Here is a 5,843-nt window from a genome sequence, read left to right as displayed (position 1 = left end):
GGTGGAGTTGTGGATAGTGCGGAAGGATGTTGCAGGTTACAGAGGGACATAGATAAGCTGCAGAGCTGGGCTGAGAGTTGGCAAATGGAGTTTAATGCGGAAAAGTGTGAGGTGATTCACTTTGGAAGGAGTAACAGGAATACAGAGTACTGGACTAATGGTAAGATTCTTGGTAGTGTGGATGAGCAGAGAGATCTCGGTGTCCATGTGCATAGATCACTGAAAATTGCCACCCAGGTTGATAGCGTTGTTAAGAAGGCGTACGGTGTGTTAGGTTTTATTGGTAGATGGATTGAGTTTCGGAGCCATGAGGTCATGTTGCAGCTGTACAAAACTCTGGTGCGGCCGTACAGTATTGCGTACAGTTCTGGTCACCGCATTATAGGAAGGATGTGGAAGCATTGGAAAGGGTGCAGAGGAGATTTACCAGGATGTTGCCTGGTATGGAGGGAAGGTCTTATGAGGAAAGGCTGAGGGACTTGAGGCTCTTTTCGTTAGAGAGAAGAAAGGTCAGAGGTGACTTAATAGAGACATACAAGATGATCAGAGGATAAGATAGGGTGGACAGTGGGAGCCTTTTTCCTTGGATGGTGATGGCTAGCACGAGGGGACATAGCTTTAAATTGAGGGGTGCTAGATATAGGACAGATGTCAGAGGTAGGTTCTTTACTCAGAGAGTAGTAAGGGCGTGGAATGCCCTGCCTGCAAAAGTAGTAGACTCGCCAACTTTATGGGCTTTTAAATGATCATTGGATAAGTATATGGATGATAATGGAATAGTGTAGGTTAGACAGGCTTCAGATTGGTTCACAGGTCGGTGCAACAGAGGGCCGAAGGGCCTGTACTGCGCTGTAATGTTCTATGTTCTACCACTCGTAAACAAAGCTTTTCAGTATATTTCAGTACATGTGACAATAAATAAATCAATATCTAATCTTCCTATTATGCATAGGACTTGGAGGAATATTCTTGTTTAAATATTTAACCCTTAAGATTGTGTCACTTTGTTCCTGCACAAATCATCTACTCTTCCAATTTGGTTATCTTTAAAGACCATCCCTCGCCTCACCTTCAGACATCTTGGCTCCATGGAATATTCTTTAAAAAAAGCCTGTGGTTATTACGTGGGGTTAAATAACTGTACTAATCTTTCTACAGCCATGCTTAATGCCCAGATTTTTAAAAACAAAATATATATATTGCATTGCTTAGAAACATTGTTATGATGTGGAGTTGGGGTGGACAAAGTCCGAAGTCACACGACAGCAGGTTATAGCCCAACAGATTTATTTGAAATCAAAGCTTTTGGAGCACTGCTTCTTCATCAAGTATTTGCAGAGACATTCCATTTTGTTCAAAAAGCACACAATTTATAGACAGTCAATGTGGCGTTTTATAAATTCCTACTTTAGAAATAAAACCAGTCTAACTCCAAACTAAAAGATTCTAAACAAGGCCTCACACCTAACATGCATTGTCTGACCTAAAATGTCAACTCTTCTTTAAACTGATAAAACCTTTAGTTCTCTCAGGACCGTGACTCAAAAGGAACTCAGGGATTTACATATACATATTAATCAATTAAAACCTTCTAACTGACTAAAGATTTGACAGCATCTCAGGTTTGTTTAGTACATCCTCATCAATGGTATGAACCATTGATCTTTTACTTCTAAATTCTGTATCTGATACTACCTCTCTCACTCACACCTGAAGGAGGAGTGAGGTTCTGAAAGCTTGATTTCAAAAAACGTGTCGGACAAGAACCTGGTGTCATGGGATTTCTGACTTCATCAAGTGAAGTGGAGGGAAGTACACAGACACAGAATTTATAGGCAGAGAGATAATTGCAAGATAATTTGAGGTAATGAGTGTCAAAAGATAATACAAACGGTGTGCATGGAGTATCAACAGGATGAATAACAAGTCTCTGCAGGTGATTAAAAGTGTCAAATGGTGTGAGTAAAGTGACAATAGCTGAAACGCAAGTGAAGGGATGACCTATGATCCAATTAATTAAGGCAGAGAGATAATTTTGATTTTTTTGGACTATAACTTGGTATTGTGTGACTTCTGACTTGGAAACATTTATTATATTGTGTAATTTTATTGCAGTGATGATGACCCTGAGATTTCATTTCCCAACAATATCTCACTAAAAATCTTAAATTGGATCTTGATCAGATGGGCCAATGAGTGACAGATGGAGTTTAATTTAGATAAATATAAGGCGCTGCATTTTGGAAAGGCACATCATGGCAGGACTTATACGCTTAATAGTAAGGTCCTGGGGAATGTTGCTGAACAGAGAGACCTTGGCGTGCAGGTTCATAGTTCCTTGAAAGTGGAGTCACATGTAGATAGGATAGTGAAGGTGTTTGGTATGCTCAATTAATGCATTGAGTACAGGAGTTGGGAAGTCATGTTGCGGGTGTACGGGGCATTGATTTGACTACTATTGGAATACTGTGTGCAATTCTGGTCTCCTTGTTATAGGAAGGATGTTGTGAAACTTGAAAGGGTTCAGGTAAGATTTACAAAGACGTTGCCAGGGTTGGAGGGTTTGAGCTTTCGGGAGAGGCTGAACAGACTGGAGCAACTTTCCATGGAGTGTTGGAGACTGAGCAGTGACCTTTATAGAGGTTTATAAAATCATGTGAGGCATGGATACGGTAAATAGACAAGGTCTTTCCCCCCGGGGGAGGGGGAGGTCCAAAACTAGAGGGCATAGGGAAAGATATAAAAAGGGACCTAACGGGTAACTTTTTCCACGCGGAGGGTGGTGTGTGTATGAAATGAGCTGCCAGAGGAACTGGTGGAGCTGGTACAACATTTAAAAGACATCTGGAAGGGTATATAAATAGCAAGGGTTTAGAGGGATGTGGGCCAAATGCTGGCGAATGGCACCAGATTTATTTAGGATATCTGGTCAACAGGGATGAATTGAACCAAATGATCTGTTTCCATGCTATATATCTGACTCAAGTTTATCACCCACCTATTTATAAAAACGCCAAGAAGAAATCTGGACACAAATCCATACAAAACTAGACAATCCTCTCAAATAAAAATTGCTCTTAGACTGAAGAAAAAACATTCCCAAGGTAGCACTTTGAGTTCCTGGGCAAATGCCTGTGGCATTCAAACAACCAAAATACTGAGGATGCTGGAAATCTGAAATAAAAACAGAAAATGCTGGAGAAACTCAGCAGATCTGGCAGCTTTTATGGACAGAAAAACAATTCACAGAATTCAACATTTCTTCTGAAGCTGAAGACAAGTGATTTCAGACTCAAAATTTAATGTCACACTCTCTCTCTCTCAACAGATGTTGAGACACTCCTTAGTTTCTCCAGCAGTTTCTGCTTTTATTTCAATCTGTTCTTGTGGCTTTAACATAATTCTGGAATAAAAACTTGGAACACTAAGCTTGTGTCATCAGGAGTACATTTACAGCAGCGAGCAAAGACCAAGACATGCAACTACTCTATTACATAATCTGCCTCTCAAGCCTGTTCTGCCATTTAATCAGACCATGCTTCATCTGTGACTTAACTCTATACCCCAACCTTTAATATATTTGAATTACAAATCAACTAATCCAAGTGTTAAAATTTATAATTGATCTAGAATTGACTGCCACTTGCAGAAGACAGTTTTAAACTTGTAGCACCCAATATATAGTGAAGTGTTTCGAAATCTTATGATAAGTCTGGCTTGAATTATGGACTCAACCAGTAGAGATAGATCCTCTGTATCTACCTTAACAGTTCCCTTAAACACCTTGAAAGTATCTATCAAATTACAGCTTAAATTTCTACATTCAAGAGAATACAACCAAAGATTATATAAATTGTCCTTGTAGATTAATCTATGAGCATTTAGGTATAATTTTGTCAAATGTGATACACATTTTTACATGACACAAACATTTAAGAATGATGTATACATAAATACAATACAAATATAGACATATTTTAAACAAAATTGTGGCAACAAGGAACATTACAAAGAAAACAAAACATTGTACATTAAATACCAAATTTTATTGCATATTAAAACAAACAGAAAAATAACATTTGGTCTGTTAAACCAGGTCTAGCTGATGATAAGCCACTAAGAGATTGGAGCTGATGAAGCAGTGGACAAGGCTGGCAGTCATTCAATGATCGGAAAAGACACTGACTCAAGACTGATTGACCCAGTAACAAGGGGGCTGATGCAGGCACAGGGTCTGACTATGACCTTGGAGAGGACACCGACCTGGCAGTCTGTGCAGGCAGAGGAGTAGATACTAACCCCAAACTGGGGCAACACTGACCCAGGAGCAGGCAACAGCCAAAGGGGAAGAAGTGGAATGGAGACTGGGCACTGAACCTTGGGGGGGGGGAAGAGGAGAGGGAAAATGGGCACTGACCCCAGGGAAAGGAACAACAGGTACTGAAACTAAAACAGAAATTGATGGAAAAGCTCAGCAGGTCTGGTAGCATCTGTGGACAGAAATCAGTGTTAACCTTTTGGGTCCAGTGACCCTCAGAACTGATGATAGCTAGGAAAGAGTTGTTTTTTTAAATGCATAAAATAGGGTAGACAGGAGGGGATAAGGTAGACAGGTGGAAATAGAGCCCAAAGAGAGCAAAAAAAAACAGTTGGACAAAGGAGTGGATAATGGTCAGCCTAGGAGAATGAATAGCTACTAATGGCGACTATTAGTGGCTAACAATGGGTGGTGTGTAATAGCAGACCTGTGATAATAAGGTCTGGTGTGTGTGGGGTTGGGGCAAGGACATGGAAGAGGGTGCTCAGGCCCTAATATTGTTGAACTCAATATTGAGTCCAGAGGCTGTAGAATACCCAAGTGGAAAATGAGGTGGGTGTTCTTCCAGCTGCACCGAACTTTGCTGGAGCACTGCAACAAGCCTGAGACAGATGTTGGCCAGGGAACTAGGCAGTGTGTTGAAGTGGTAGGCAATTGGTGGGGGAAAGAGAATGGGCACAGACCATGGCGGGGGGAGATAAGCAGCGACCTTTGGGGACGGGTAGGAGAAGGGAAGATGTGTACTGACAGGGGGGGGGGGGGGGGAATGAGCACTGACCCGGGGTTGGGGGAACACCGTTCCCCAGACTGACAGTGACCGAGTTGCAGAGGGTGTGCCCAGGGCCCAGTGCGGGCGGTGGGTCTATTGTAAGGGAGGGAGGGCGGCCAGCCGGCGCCATGTTGTGAGGAGCGGCCCGCGCCCCTCTCCCGGAGCCTCTTCTCTCCCTTTCTCTGTCTGTCCCTGCCGCCTCCATCACAATCTTTGCTGCATTTACTTACTTCCTGTTTTGAAGTACGGGCACTTTTTGACAACGTCCAAGAGACCAGGATGACAAAATACCAGGATGGAGAGAAAAAAAACACACAGACACATAACAGGCCGCTCCCTCTCCCTCCGTCCGCCGGAAACACGCCGAACCTCACATCCGCCCAGCTGCCATAGCAACGCGGCCTACACCAGCCTGAAGCCTGCGGTGCCTAGATCATGGCGCTGCGCCTCTCTAGAGCCGCCTTTCTACCTCTCAAATACCCACCTCCCAATGATAGTGAGTGCTTTACTATTATGACCGATGACACTCTGAATGTCCACTACAAGGTCAAATTCACGGCAGGCTGGATTTGCTGGAAAAATGGCATGCCACTGTGTTCAGTGTTTGCGGGGGTGCTCCTTGATGTGATCCTTTGTCCCTAGTGCCTTAAGTAATCCCATTGTTCCAGATCTCTAGGACTGACCGTGAAAGAATGAGTCTCAGAAGCTGAATTGCCTACTTCAGCTCCTTATGTTCTTTGCTGAGTGATTTGAGAA

At 42.8% G+C, this 5,843-nt stretch overlaps 1 protein-coding gene across 1 annotated transcript in view; it reads right to left on the bottom strand.

The window, feature by feature from the left end:
• Positions 1-5,510, bottom strand: part of LOC125481059 (cyclin-D-binding Myb-like transcription factor 1) — a gene marked incomplete at its 3' end in the record, with an annotated part of 17,847 nt that extends 12,337 nt beyond the window's left edge. The window contains exon 1 of the mRNA XM_048592163.1: positions 5,318-5,510. The remainder of the gene's footprint in view (positions 1-5,317) is intronic.
• Positions 5,511-5,843: the final 333 nt, after the last annotated feature.

This window comes from Rhincodon typus, unplaced genomic scaffold (genome assembly GCF_021869965.1).
Source record: "Rhincodon typus isolate 14 unplaced genomic scaffold, sRhiTyp1.1 hic_rhity00000738, whole genome shotgun sequence".
Lineage (NCBI taxonomy): Eukaryota > Metazoa > Chordata > Chondrichthyes > Orectolobiformes > Rhincodontidae > Rhincodon > Rhincodon typus.
The sequence above is the reverse complement of the archived record's forward strand: the minus strand, read 5'-3'. Positions and strand labels throughout refer to the sequence as shown.